This window comes from Cryptomeria japonica, chromosome 6 (genome assembly GCF_030272615.1).
Source record: "Cryptomeria japonica chromosome 6, Sugi_1.0, whole genome shotgun sequence".
Lineage (NCBI taxonomy): Eukaryota > Viridiplantae > Streptophyta > Pinopsida > Cupressales > Cupressaceae > Cryptomeria > Cryptomeria japonica.
In genome coordinates this window covers 495,731,230-495,747,507 of record NC_081410.1, presented here as the reverse complement: position 1 = coordinate 495,747,507, position 16,278 = coordinate 495,731,230, and the positions used below count along the sequence as shown (strand labels likewise).

The window sequence follows — 16,278 nt, the reverse complement described above, 5'->3', positions numbered from 1 at the left end:
TCTGCCTTGCAAACTTTGAACTTGATTTGTATAATTGCAAAACTAGTGAAACTGCATTGGATCTTTAGATGATGAATATGCAGATGTTATACCTTCTTTTCCTTCTAAATGCATTCTGACATTCCTTTCCATTAAAATTTCACTTTTTTCACCTTTACCATTCAAGTATTTTTCCAAAACATACTCCTGCTGTCCTAAGTTTTGTCAAGGTATCACTGCAGCACTTCTTGAACCTCCAACTTGTAAGAAGGCAGGTAATAACTTATATGAACCTTTGTATAAATCTCACATGGATGGTTGCTTGCAAGTTGTTATCACTGCTTGAAAAATAAGATCACTTACGGACATCTCAAGGTCCTACTTTAGTTAGTTAGAAAAGAGGGAACCAAACCAGGGCAGACCCTTTAGTTATGTGATTACCCATTAATATGCTCCCGTGGAATCCATAAAGAGGTTCTTGGCATTGGTTTGAATATTTTACCTAAGCAATAATAGAAAGTAGCTGATACAACTAGAAAATAGTTTTTGCAAGAAAGACTCGAACAGTAATTAAACATATTTAAATATGCCTCTTTTATTGTGAATAGAATCAATAGATCATACGAAATTAACAACATGGTACATTTTTCTTTTGCAGTCTTGATCTTTTTAGTAAGGGCACTTTCTACAACTTTAAATGGAGCCTTATCATAACAATTTTCACATTTCATTTCTAAAATCCGTCTATTTACCCTTGGATTTTACAATGTCAATTTCCTGAGGGAGAATCTACCTAGAATATTTTATAGTATTGCTTTCCGTCCTTGCATATGATATGCAGGAAACCTGAGTGAAATGCCAACATTTTTGTAATCTTTAGTCCCCTCAATATGAAAGTGGTTGTTTCAGGGTAAAATCTTGATGCCTGATACATACTGCCCAAATGGTGGACCCTTTTTCCAAGTAGACAAATCTGCTGATTTGCAATTAATGGTTCCACTCTTGTTCCCGTCTTTTGCTCAGCTGTAATGGTTATACAAAGAACTTAGAAGTCAATTGGCAGGAAAGAAACCCTTTTGGCTGCAATGTTTTTGAAGCATCTTTGATTTCCAGATCAGATTAATTTTTGATTTACAGGTTGCTATCTGTTCACTGTTGGAAAACTTTATCCAGCCAGAGAGGATTTTTTATTTCCCTTCTTGGGTACAAAATAATATTTCAAGCAGCTATGATGTTGAGAAACCTATATGTTGTAACGAACATCAGGACAGAAGATTGGCTGGCATGTACTATAGATTTTTGTTATTTCCCCAATTCATCTTGCATTCAGATTTTTCCATCATATTCCTTTTTTCATGCCACACTTGAGCATTTATATGCAGATTAATTCTAAAACACTCCAATAATATTTCATCAATCCTTGAAACGGGGCATTTGCAGATAGAAAAGCACATTTTTTTTTTCTTAATGCCAGGGGGAATGTAATGTCCCCTATTGGGATATTCCTTTATTTTTCCCTAGAATCACCACCTGAGTTATGAAGTGTGTTAAAGAAATGTAACTTGCCAACTTAAAATCTTGATTTTAAGGTCAAATACTTGTAAATATATAAATCTGCCAACTATTCTTATTAAATCTGAAGCTGATTGTTTCTTCTTAATTGATTGTTCTTCTTGTGCTTTTTGATGCCTTTCCTTGCCAGTTTCCTAGATAGTTCGATGAGTGCAGATTACATGATAAATCTGATCCTTTTTCACTGAATTGGAGTTGTGTTCCATTTTTTATTGTTGCAGGTCTTGAATTTGATCTTGATATTTCTGAATGAGAGTTCTGAATGCCCCCTGAATGATTCCTTAATTAATTCCTTTTATACGTTTTCAAAAGGGGGTGGCTCATGAAGAGTCATACCTGTTCAAATGTATCTTCTTTTCCAAGATCACACCACTTGGTGAAATTCACTAAAATCCCATCTTCATTATGTTTAATTATTCACACTATTCTTTATAAAATGATGCGGCTTGTCTTAATATAGGTGCTTGCCTTAAGGAGTCAGCCATTTTAGATTATAATTAATTTTGGGCTTCAGTTATGCACGTCGTCTTTGGTGGGACATGACATATCCATAACGAATGTGCTCAACAGTTATATTGGTCGGTTATCACCAACATAATCTCCATGTAGAACTTTATCACTTATGGTGATTTCTGACTAGGTGGGAATTGATCATAATTATGGTCGCTGCTCTTGCATTTCTCCTACATCATCCCTGCCTTCTGCCGATGGTTGTCAATACATTAGAAACAAATCGTATATGTTGCCACATGAATCGTATCACCTCTGAGCGTAACAGAAATTGTTGATTATATTATATTGATCGGCTACACCTTATCAGTCGCTAGGGTTCTACTAAAACTTACTAGATATATGTCAATATATGAATGATCGTTTTGTTCTTTAATCATATTGCTGCCTATATCTTATTCCTTATCGTCATTTGTTTGACTTGTCTTAACAAATCCCATATCGCCATTTGATTGCTGTTTGTTTGATATAAACAAATCGCTGCTCTGGATTGTCTTTGTCCGTATGTAATATCACCATTATTATAGTGTTCATCATGTATATCATCTTGATGAGTCGGCTGGCCACTTTAAATATTTGTCTCAATCCACCCACTTAAATTAGAAGCACACAAGAATTACTGAGAGGGGAGCAGGGGGGAAGGGGAGGGTGAATCAGTATTTTAAAATTTTTAAATACTATAAATGCATGAAACCACATAAAGCATAAAGAGAACAACCAATAAGACACAAACACAAGGATTTCTTGTGGAAAACCCTTTCGGGTAAACAATCGTGGCATCAAATAGCTTTCATTAACATAAATGGGCACCGACCCAATTATAACTATATATATATGAAAGAACAAGAACGATAAATTAAGAAAATAAAGAAAACTAACTAAAGAGCAACTAAAGAAAAATAAATATATATATACATACATACATGCAAAAATATGTGTGTGTGTGTGTGAGCGCGCGTGTGTGTACACACACACACACATATCGGCTCTTGTTGAGCATTCTACTTCCACCAAGCACCACATTTGTTTGGAAGACACTCAAATTGTGTTTAGGGAGGACAACTTCTTTAAAAGGAAGCTCAAAGAGGCAATCGAAATTAATAATAACCCCACCAAACTCAATCGCGATGAAGGGTGGAGTTTAAGTCTCTCTTGGCATCCCTTATTATTGATCCTTAGAAACCTCCATCTTCCCCTTTTGTAGCTCCTCTCCTTTCCCCTTTCCCTTGTCTTGGCCCCCCTTCACCCCCCTCCTACCAACCCCCCCCTCTCCCCTTGCCCTCTAGTTTCGCTTGTTTTTGTTCCCGCTTTCCCCCCCTCTGCTTCCCCTGTCCCACCCTTCCCCCCTTTGGTTTGCCTTTCTTCTTCATTGTTTTCCTTGCCCCTTCCTTGCTTCCTTTTTCTTTGGTTTGCTAGCTTTTAATTTTATTTTTTGTTTCTTTTCTTGGTTTTTGTTTTTAGTATTTTTTAGTTATTGCGTTTGTGGTTTCATTTCCTTTGGTTTTCCTTTTTATTCTTTTTTGTCCGTCGGTTTTCCCTATTTTTATATGTATGTATGTATGTATATATACCTATACACTTACATATATACTTATATATATGTGTGTGTGTGTGTACACACATGCACATTTTTTTGCATGTATGTATGTACATTATATATATACACTTACATATATACTTATGCATATATGTGTGTGTACACACACATATATTTACTTATATATGTGTGTGTGTACACTACTACACACACACATATTTTTTGCATATATATATTTGTTTTTATTTAGTTGCACGAGGATCAAGGAGAACCAAGGGTAAAAAATAATAAACAACACAGCCCTAAAATATATCTAAAAAGCTACAATAATAATGAAAGAACAAGAAAGAAAAAAAAAAGTTAAGAGAAATGAAGGTCACCTTTACCTATGAAAAGATGAGACACAAGGAGCCTTCCCTCGATTATGATGAAAGAACAGTTGGTGATGAGAAGATACATGTAGATGAGGAGAGTCGTGCTCCCAAAAGAAGGGTATGCCTGGAGAATCCCAAGCAAAGATCAAGGAGACTATTAGTTAGCAATTGAAGAAGAAAAAACATAAGTCTAGCACTCCTTTATCCACCACGAGTTCCTCATCAATAAAAGAGATTAATATGCTAGAGAATACTCAGGAGTTACATGCTACAACACAATCGACACCACCGAATGAGGATGAAGAGCAACCAGGATCTCCCACAATTTAGTTGAATGCTAGTTTGGGCAACAGTGTGTTCGATTTGACTAAGGATAAGGAAGAGGATGATGCTGTCATGTCAGCATTGAGAAGACTCAATCGAGAGATGTGCCTTGATGATGGGATGGGCATTTCCACCATTCCCGATTGGTTATTGCAGAGCATGGAGAAAAGGACGATGATATGGACACAACCCATTGAAGATACTGATGATGTCTTAGTAAGGACAAACAAAGAGGAGTAGAAGAAGGCTAAGATATTCTCTAATGTGGCTAGAGATGAAATAGGTGTACGAATTGCACAAGTGGCTATCCCGATGGGTGATGTGACCAAAGATGTGGCCACTCCCATGGATTATCAGATCACTACGATTGACCTTGGACAAACTACAAAGAAACAAGAGTTCCAAGAATTTGATGATATGGTCTAGGCAATCAGGGTACGATTGGATAGGACAATTGAGAAGAAAAATATGTATAAGGAGGAGAATAGGAAACTTAAGAAATAGATTGCAGGGATGAGTTCCCATAGATGTGAGGAACCCACTTTTGTCTTGCCTTTTGCAGTCAATCGTGGATTTCCCTTTGATCATGAGGCAGCATGGAATACACATACAAAATTTGGAAAGTGGATTGAAGATGTTATAAAACAGGTGGATGGTTTCTTCGCTCAATGTGTCCAAGCATTTGACAAATCATCAATGCTCATGTTCAGGATACAATATTTGGAAGGAGTTTGGGATGATTTCTAGCCAGTACACGAGAAGACAATTCCTTGCCTCAGGGTGTTGAAGCGGACCCCGATGCCCACATTAATCCAGGAGGGAGTTGTGTGCGAGGGAGATATTTATGATTTTCAGGGATGGTATTGTTCATTGGCCATGTGGAAGTCCACTTATGATCATGCGAGACGAGTTCATGTAGAGATAGAAGGATCAATCCAAGAGATTCAATCCAAAATCCTTACATCTATTGAAGAGTTTTTAAGGGTGGATGTCAGTGCTTCCAACGGTCTACATGTCATGTTCCCTCCTTGATCATTATATATATAGCATAAATGAAACAATTATTATTATTAATTAATATAATAGTTATCAATGAATAATTATTTGAAAATTGTTAAATATTTATTAAAATTTATTACTAATAATATTCTTGAAATATTCAAAGTAAAATAAATAATAATAATATAATAATATAAATAAATAAATAAGCAATAATAAAATATAATATTTATCAACAAAATCGGTGACTTCACTAATTACCATCGCCGGCCTTAAGGGAAGAAAGCACAGCAGTTCAAAGTTTTAGTGTTTAAACAATAATAATATTTGATATGTTTTGATCAATAATAATATTTAATGATCGATTGAAGATACTTGATCGATTAAACAATGGTAATTAGCACTAACAATAGTAATGATGAGAGAGCGGCTTAGTTGTAAGAAGAGTCGCCATGAACCTAAGGGTGCCACCCTTACAAACAGTTAGCCAGCTAATAAGACATGTCGTCCCTAACATGCAACCCTTGGCAAGAGTTGTATCTCTACATCAGCAAACAAAGAATATAAAGGCGCTACCCAACAATCAGAAAGGAGGCATGAAGGGAAGGAAAAAGGGGTATATATATTATCTGGCAACCATCGATCAGAGCTGTTATTAAATTATAGGCAGTAACACCCTTGTTCTTGGTTGTATGTGCGAGGACTGTCATATCCCCTTATATTCTTATAGAAGAATTTTAAACGTATTCCTAATAATGGTATTCAATAATATTAATTTGACTGATTATAATGATTGTTTAATATTTAAACATGTTAACCAATTATTGTTAAGGCATGATTATTATTGTTGTTTATCCTATTTACACCCCCGATGGAGCATGACATCGATTAAGAGGGGCAGGAACCTTTCCAAGGGGTTGCTGCCACCAATGGTTATGTCTAAAGGATCGTGGCTTTCCACCACGGAGGAGAAGAATATAGACACTTTCGGATCTAATTTATGCGGTGGGGGGGAAAAAATCACCCCAGGCACTTACCTCTTGACGGGTATGAATTTCTATTCGTATGATCTCTTAGCACTTACGGAAAAATGTAGAGTTCGAATATGTGCTTCAGCAAACACACAGAAAGAAGGAGAGACTCGGTGAAGGAAAATACCAGTGTCATGAACTTCTGGTTCCCATCCGAACAAACAAACAATTATAGAAAGCTCCTAGACAATATCGCGAAATACAAAAGATTAATATCCCGTAACTTTGGATAGCTTTATGCATAGTTGTCTTTCTGAAGACTATAGCTACGTGGACGATATATTGAAGGAAGTTATATGTGGCGTGAAGAGTATTTCATGATCCATTGCCTATAGTTGACCGGCTTGAATAATAGTCACTGCCAGATGGAAGGATTTAATCGCAGGACCTTGTTAATATTGACACAGGATTATTGTGAAGCAGTATATCGCACATGAACAATGATTGCTATCTCCAAATACAAGCACAAAGATATCATCCAAGATTTGCCGTGAAGAATAAAATGAGTTGAAACACCGCTGATTATTATTAATAATTAATAACTAACACACAGACTATTGGGTGGAGAGTATCCGATCTGACCTGGGCATCAGAATTAAAGTAAGGGAATTAAGAGGAGACTACAATAGATATTTATGTCCAGTACATGATCAGATTTAATTATTTTATTTGACTTAAGTAGCACTCAGAAAACACATATTAATTGAGCATCATTTATAATTATCTTATGATGTGGAAGCTTGTTATAAAGGAAGGAGTACCACGTGGGGAGTCTTTGTTTTGACAAAGAAATCAGATTTGAGAAAAAGGAATTTCAGTAGAAACTCAGGTTTATTAATATTAGATTAAGCTTGCCAAGTGTTTTGTGGGCTCCACACAATGAATATTCATATTCCTATGATAAAGAATTCTCATTCAATGTACGGAAAGGTTTGGAGATTATTATTGTGTTTTAGCAGCAGGCTCCACTAAAGGGAATGGGACCCCTTTGAAGTCTTCTAACATGGGTTGAGGCTTTTATTTTAATTCCATTTAAACTTTGCAGATTATTGGTTAGGATTTGAACAATCAGCATTATCAAAAAGTCAACAATGGTTTAAGAGGAGTCAACAACATGTTGAAGATTGAAGATTTTTTGTTTGGGAAAATTATTTGTGTTTTTCTCACCCATTCTTCACTAAATGTGAGATATCAATCAGATGGTCTTAAGGGAATGTCTACAATATAATAACATATAATTCAGATAAGAGAATCTATCAAGATAAGTACCACTTTCCCAAACTAGCCTTAAAATTTTATGTTGTATATTATAATGAAATATATACAAAATTAATAAAATTATATTTATAAATGTATTACAAATCTCATATTAAGTTGGAATTATTGTTTCAGGACTAAATTACTGCAAATCTCAAAAGGGGACATTACACTACACTTAGAAAAATTGAGAGGAAAGATGAAGTTCATTTACTTCAATCAGTTGGATTCTTTGAAGAAGAATGAGATTGATGATTTGGTTTCCTTGTTGATCCACATCCACAGTTTGCAAAAGCTTACGCCAGATTGGGAGAATGTCCTTGATTCTTTCTCAGATGCGTTAGATGTGATGAATGCACAACAAGAGCCTTTACCCAACATCACCATGGAGGAGCTTGATTCAGTTTTGGCTAGATTCTTGGAATATGCTGCTAGGGAGAGGGATGCAGGCCAAAATCTTCTAGAAGATTCCTTATTTGATGACTAGGCGATATCCCATTGGGTCACCTTTTGGTGGTTCCTTTTTTAATGTAAACCCTAATTAGGGCAAATTTATGGTTGTGTTGGCATGATCTTGGCCCTTTATTCTAAATGAATCTTGGCCCTTCATTCTATTTGAGACTTTATATAAACCCCATTGCCTCTCATTTGTAAGAGAGATTTTTGAGAATTGTTGCGTATATGTTGCAGATTTGAATACAATCATTGAAGTTTGGTGATTTTGTTGAAGTGTTGTATGCATTTGTGGTTCTCATTGCCTCCAAGTTTAGAGTAGAATTTAGATTGGAATTTGATTCAAGTATTGTAGATTGAATGAAAGAGTTATTGAATGTATTTGTGTGGAATCCATTTAATCCTTACCACTAGCTTTTTGTTCATTGTAAGTTTGCCTTGTGTGGTCAACTGGAATTTAGAATTGAACTTCAATTATTGCACGTCCATTAGCATGCATTGCCTTGATGATATTGATGTTGATGGTGATAATTTGAACATCTATGAAATTCACCTTAGATGATTGCACTAAGCTCGTGTCAAATTGTTCATTGATGGTGAGACCTTACCTAGCGGGATTCCATTGAATTGTTCATTGCCTCTAACATTCTAGGTTTTAGATTAGAATTCCTAAACCCTTATCCCTTTTGCATTTTATTTGAAATCCTTGTTAGATTAGAACACGAACCATATTGCAAAATCCTAAGTCACTGGCAAAACCTATTCCAAATCCATGATAAGCTCCACAAATCCAAATAAAAGTCCCCAAGTGAAAACAACAATTCAAATCAACCATTGAACTTATCCACATGTCCGGACCTGACATTTTGTAACCTTAGAGTTGTCTCATTTGATTGCGAAGCATAGCATTTGAGAGACTTTGTTCAAGGGAAGATAAGATAACTTGGTATTTTATTCTGTGTTCGTATGTGCATAAAACACACATCAACTAGTCCTCCATTTTAAACCTTTTTAACATCTCTCTAATGTATTTAGTTTGGGAAATAAAGATACCTTCCTTAGATTGATGAATTTGCAACTCAAGGAAGAAGGATAATTCTCTCAACATAGACATTTCAAACTCCATCTTCATGTTGGTAGCAAAAACCTTACACATTTGTTCACGACCATTACCAAATATCAGATCATCAACATAAACAACTACAATCAGCACGTGATTACCTTCTTTCACATACAGATTGTTGTCCACTATTCCTCTTCTAAACCCTTGTTGTTGTAGATCATAGTTGAAAAACTCGGACTTGGCAATGACTCGGCAAGCACAAAATATTTAAAAAACTCGAGACTCACAAAAACTCGGGGAAAAACTCAGCAATAACTCGACAACTTTACCGAACATTTGAAAGTATATTTTTTTTAATATTCTTCAAAAACACACATTTATATAAATTTAATGTCATTAAATTTATTTTTTAATTATATTAGAATAAACATATATTAATAGAAAACTGTTTAAGTCATAATAGTATTAATTTAACATCATAGTATTGAAAATTCATGTCTCATAATATTAATTCTACATTAAATACGTTGGGTTTTTATGTCTGCGAGGTTTTCCGCGAGTGACTCGGTTGAGCAAATGACCCGCGAGTACGGGCGAGTCCTGCAAGTACTCGCAAAGTTTTTCAACTATGTTGTAGTTAACAATCCATCCTATCATACCAAGCACGTGGTGCTTGTTTAAGGCCATAAAGAGCCTTTTTGCAGCTTGCACACATAGTTCTGATTTTCTAATAACACAAATCCATCAACCTGTTCTACATAAACTTCTTCATTTGGATTACCATTCAAAAATGCAGATTTGACATCCATTTGGAAAACTTTTAAACCTTTAAAAGAAGCAAATGCTAAAAACAGTTTGATTGCTTCTACATGAGCAACAAGAGAAAAGGTTTCATTGAAATCAATACCTTCTACTTGGGCATATCCTTTACACACAAGCCTTGCCTTGTTTCTCACAACTTGGCCATCTTTGTTCAACTTGTTCCTGAAAACCCATTTTGTACCAATCACATTCTTGTCCTTAGGCCTTGGGAGAAGTTCCCAAGTTCCATTGTTTTGAATTTGATCTAGCTCTTCCTTTATAGCAGCTACCCAACACTTGTCTTTTGTTGCCTGCGGAGCTCTACCTGAACACTGTTAATATTGTTCAATTCTCAATTCAATAAGCAAGATATATTTCTATTATCTGATATGTATTATTACGTTCTTATTGTATATGTCTAACTATCTTCTTGCTTGTGGCAGATGAGAGGAGCATTTAATATTTTCTATGTCCTATCTCATGAATGCCACTTACTATAAGTATATGACAAACAAGGCACGGTCAAGCAATGCCTTGATCGGTCATGACCGATCAAGACATTAATTGATCGTGTCTTATTGTTCATACTAATAAACTGCATGTTACGTAAATGTCAATCAGTGTGGAGTATAACCGAAGATTATCGGTGTTTACCAAGCGCTACCACCCGATAGTATATCGGTGGCTGTCAATGCTAACAGCCGATAGTTATCGGTGTGTTAGCCTTGACAACCGATAACTATCGGTGTAGACTAACACACCGATAACTATCGGTGACTAACATAATACTACTCGATATGCATTCGATATATACTATATGCACCCCGATATAATGCAATCCGATAATATATTAATCGGAGTCATCATTATGTTAGATCGATATTCATCTAGATACAAGATTCATTAGATAGATGAACATGAGGAAGATGCATAGTATGATTTAATCAATAGTTTGATCATATACAAATATAGAATGACTATCAAGGATGATTCAATTGCTTGATGGTTTTATCATAGTTATCGATATGATAAATGATTGAATGAGAGACTTCATTTATCTCTCATTCAATCATTTATTTTACCGAAACTATTATGCATTAACAAACACTGTTGGTAGATGTTGGAACCAGATGGTAGACTATGAAGGGATTCCCTTTCGTTGCCGTAGATGTTATAATATTGGTCATATGGCAGCCCAATGTTCCAAACATTGGAAGGACAATTTGGCTACATGGTGGTGGGATGCCTCTCCCCATCACTATATTATGGAGGAGGTTCCATGTCAAGATAGAAATATTGTTTCTACCAGTATGGCCAACGAGGTTGGTTCTCCTCAAAATCCTTCAAAGAGTAGGGTTGATCCTCCAACCCCTTCGATGGTTTCACTCCAAGGGCCAAAGTTGGGTCCCTATCAAGCGGGATGAATGGCCTCAAGGTCGCTAATGCTACCTCCCCAAAGATGGAGCTGGGAGGGTACTCTGAATATTCTACTATGCCATCTAGGGGTGGGGAGTCTTTAGAAGAATCGAGGGGTGAAAATGTTGCTGGGGAAACGTGGATAATGGTGCAACGGGAGAAAAAGAAAAATGAGGCCCCATTCTATATGCTTCTTCGCTCTCATACTAAATGTGGAGAAAAATCTTAATAGTGTTGTTTGTAATTTAGGACTAAACCTTGTTTATGGGGTCTCTCTAGTAGATGTATGGTGCATAGACTTGAAGCTTGCAAAAGACAAGCAGAGGTTTTTAGCTTTGTGGTACAAAGGGTGGTATTTTGTAAGTTAGTTTTAATTGAAGCTTGTTTATAGGCTCTAGTGGCTTTCTACAATAATGTAACTCTTTTTATTTCAAAACAACTGGGTGCAGCCCCTTAGTTGCTATTTACCTACCAAAAAAATATGGATATTCATCTAGTATATCCTTTCATTAACATATAATATTTTCACAATAGTATATTTATCCAATAAATTAGCTGCCATTCAGTACTATGGCTAGTTATATAAACAGAATTTATAATTGAATTTCGATTAGCTACCATCCATTTTAGCCTATCAACGAAAGTAATCTTTATATATATCCTTAGGCAACCTAAATGTAATCATGAATGCTTTCATTCATTTCTAACAATCCATCCTAAGGAGGGTTCTTTTAGGTTCTCTTTATAATATTATTATTATTACTTTAGTAATAATATCAAGTGGATCATTTTATCCATAATTTATAGGACAATTAATCTAGTTTGCACAAACTTTAGGCAATACCCAAAATACTCACCCCATGTCCCCATGCGGCTGCTTAAGTGAAATTTCTGCTTAAAATTAAGCGGCCAGAGTGTTCCCATGCAAATTTTTAATTAAGAGGAAAGGATAAATTGGAATCTTTTCCTATTTAAGTGGAGCAGCAGCTGCTTAAAACTTAAAAATAAGCTTTGAAAAAAAGGGGGGGCTGGAAATAAGCAGCAACTGCTTATTGAGGAGATTGACATGTGGCTCTCCAAAACAATTTCCCTCTTTTGATTTGTTTCCAATTTTTTCTCCACAATTTATGTGACCAATTAGAATTAAATATTTCTTTTAATAATGCAATTTAAGATGACCGCTTATTTTATAAGCAGCAAAATTTTCCATTCATGGGGCCACCAGCTCCACAAATTAATGCTAAAAAAATTGAGCAGAGGCTGCTAGCCAAAATAAACTAAGCAGTTGCATGGGGACCTGCCCTCACTAATTGCATTTAATAATAATCACTATTAATATCAATACCATACAAAATACCTTTGTGTGCATATTTTTTTCTTGTATTAATATTATTAATAATTATTTTGTTTGAATGTTTATTCAACGAATAATTGGACTCAAAATTTTATTCGATTAAGTCCTATGTGTTTGCTGCTCTATCTGAAAAAATAAATACATGAATTAATATTAGTGATGACAATGCATACCAAATACAAGAGTAAAGTATATCTTTATTCGCACATGAATCATTACAAAAGAATACCAGAGATGGACAGCCAGAGATTGAAGTTGATCTGACTAGATCATACTACTTTCCTTGACGATACAATCTATTTAAGGACCTGACAGTTGCCAAGATGAACACAACTGTCAAACAACCGACGCTTATCTCGAAGCCAAGAAACACTTAATACAAACAATTAATATATAGTTAGATAACCATAATAATAGACATATGAAGCATAATGATAGTACAACAAAACAAAAGGTGAATATCGTACACTGTAGGAAGGTGAATGTCATATGGTATGGAATTTGAGCCTCTTGATGTTGTACGATGTCAATAGAATATTCAGTTGTATGATGCAGGATGTTGGAAACTATATGTTTTGCAGAAAATATGCTTCTTGTACTAGTTGATGTGCTCATTGTACAATGTGACAAAATAAGGTTGGGTGTACTGTGTAAGGTAATGTTGATCATACAGTGAGATCCAATATTGATCGTATGCTATGAAAAAATATCCTATCCATCATACACTATGAGGATGTTGTTGTATGCTTTGTCGAGTGAGTGGTCCCTAGTGTCCTACAATGAGAAATACCTAATGTCATATGCTATAGCCAAGGCCGATGGTGTAACCAAGCCATATAGTGAAACGATGCAAAGAGGTTGTCATACATTGTGAGAAGATTGTCAGGCACTTTCCCTTGAGTGATGCCAATAATTAATATGTTGTTGTACTAGATAAGAGACTTTACGATTGAAGGGGCTGGTAATATGATATGCACAATTATTTGTCTTACAATGTGGAAGGGAAGAAGGCGTTGTACAATGAGTAGAATGAATTAAATGCTTTAGTCATACTTTATAAGTTGTTCCCTTCATTGAGTGAAGCTGCACTTTATATCGTTGTACAATGTGATACCTTTTTTGATGTTGAACTTTTGTCGTACTATGTAGCTTGGTCATACAACATAATCTAACCATTTAATATAGTCAAGGTATGTAATGAGGATTCTAATGTAATCAACCCTTTTATTATTTTCTCCTTCAATTGCCGAATAATATTTTTGCCTCATTGTTGCTTTATTTTTTAATTTTCTTTTTCTTTTTCTATAAATAATCTGTGAAGTTGATTTGACTCAATGAATATTTGTATGCTCCACGTTAAATATTTTTCTCTTAGTACTCTCATATGTATTGTTTGTAATTTTGCATGCTTTCATCGGTTTCTCTTCACTAAGAGTTGTAGCTTAGAGAAAATTACAAGTTGATGGAAATGTTTCATAATCTTCCATTTGCCAATGAAATAGACCATGAAGAGAATTTGTTTCATCCTCTAAACATGATTGTAACTCTAGAATTCCTTTGTCGTTTGCTTCCATCAGGCCTTGATTCTCCACCCATTCTTCTCTAGAATTCAAATCTAATGAATCTAAGGAATTTACTTCCTCACTGAGTGCTTGGTTTTGCAAATTAATTATATATTTCAGATCCTTGTTCTCAATTGAGATTGTATACTTTTTCCAATTATGATTGACTTTGACTGCTAATAGCCAACCCCGACCGACTATGCATCATGCACTTTTTTTCTTGATGAAATGACCACAAAATTCAGCAAAAATGATTGGGTCCCAATAATTATCTCTTGTCCCATTAAAAGTTGATTTGCACCCACCAATTGAAAAGTTGGGGGCCAAGTGGTCGACTTGCCAAGACTTCTCCAAGTGTCTTCCAAAAGTGGTACGTTCACGTCAAAGCCGCCATCAACAATTGTATTGGTGAGATTGCTTGCAAGGATCAATCACTAGCATTGGATCAATCACTTGATCCCTCGATAGTGAAGGTTTGGTTATTGGATCTTCATTCTCACCATATTCCAATTAGGTCGTAGCATGCACCATCTCATTCTCGCATGATACAATAGAATTTCAAAGTTTAGGAATACTTTGTAATAAATCTTATACTTGAATTGGTACGATAGTTGTAAGTAGTTGCCTTGTAATATTTTTCTTGGATTGTAATGACTTGTTACCATACGTGCGTTTGCATTTGAGTGACGATGTTCGTCATCCACATCATTTTCCACTTTGGCCCTTGCTTCATGAAGCCTTTCTTTTTCTATACATAGGTTTGAGTACATAACCTTCTTTGCTTGGGCACGAGTAATGGCTAGTAATTCATTTGTTCTATCAACATCAATTAGGTTGATGCTAGCCTTTTGTTTCAGACATCCAATGTCTTCATGGTCTCCAGGTCCACACCATTTGCACAATAATTGCACTATGTCTTGCTTGTTTTGGTAGTCTCTCACAAAGTGTCCCATTCGCTACATTGTCAACATTGTATGATAGGACGTCCTTTGGAGTCATATGTATTTGGTTTTACCCTCGTTGATTTTGATAACCACCTAAAGATGCATTTTGTGGCTTTGATGCAATGGATTGATCTCCTTGTGTAAAGGGCACTTGTGTAGTCTTTATATTATATGGGCACTCCTTTATTGAATGGCCAATAACTTGGCACATCTCACAAAACATCTTTCTAGGATAGTTACCTTTTGTGTGACCCTCAATTTTGCTCTCAGTACGCCATAGTTAGTTTCTTTCTCTGCCTCAACTCTTTCATCATTTGAAGCATGTCTCTCCAGAGTGCTTGTACCATTCTTGATGCATTGTCACTATTATCATCCAAACTTCCATCTTCCTTTGTTTTTCTTTTATTGTGTGAGGACATTTTATCTTCATTTTGTATGCCCATTGCCTAATTGTAGATTTCAAAAGTAGACCTTGAATGAACCACCGCTTTTTTAGATCGTTAGCCGGTTTTGATTCCAATTTTACTAGCAATTCATTAAGTCTATGATTATAAGCTCACACAATGTGTGCTTACTTTGTTTTGTATTGTAAATTTTTGCTACTATTCCATTATCATTGTTTGCCTCACTGGGTAAACAGAAAGAGTACAGAAGTAATGCAAAAATGAACAATGCAAGTACAAGATGAATATGAGAATAAGCTTTCCATGACTCAAAATGCACTCAATGTCCATAGTATTATCTGTCATAAACATCACACCCTTCAATACTCGCAAGTAGTACAATATGTAACAGCCGAAGGGGTGCGACACAACCGTCGCGACTCCAACTGCCTACCCGTCGGCTAACTAACGATTAACAAATAACATTACTACCAAAACATAAGATATACATATTTCCCGACAACATCATCCCCCCAAAAAACGAAGTTGTCTTCGACGACTAACAACAAAATGGAAGATAATGCAACCCATACAAATTATACATCCAAGACAAAACTAAGGAGGCGGTTGAGGAAGCGTCCCTGAAGTAGAAGGTTGAGATGCCGGTGGCTGGGCCGCCAAGCGGGCGCGGAGCTCATAAACCTGCTGAGTACGTGCAG

At 35.6% G+C, this 16,278-nt stretch overlaps 1 protein-coding gene across 2 annotated transcripts in view; it reads left to right on the top strand.

Annotated features, from left to right (window-relative positions):
* The window catches only part of LOC131052753 (uncharacterized), a 204,757-nt gene that overhangs the window by 99,599 nt on the left and 88,880 nt on the right, over positions 1-16,278 (top strand). The window lies entirely within an intron of this gene.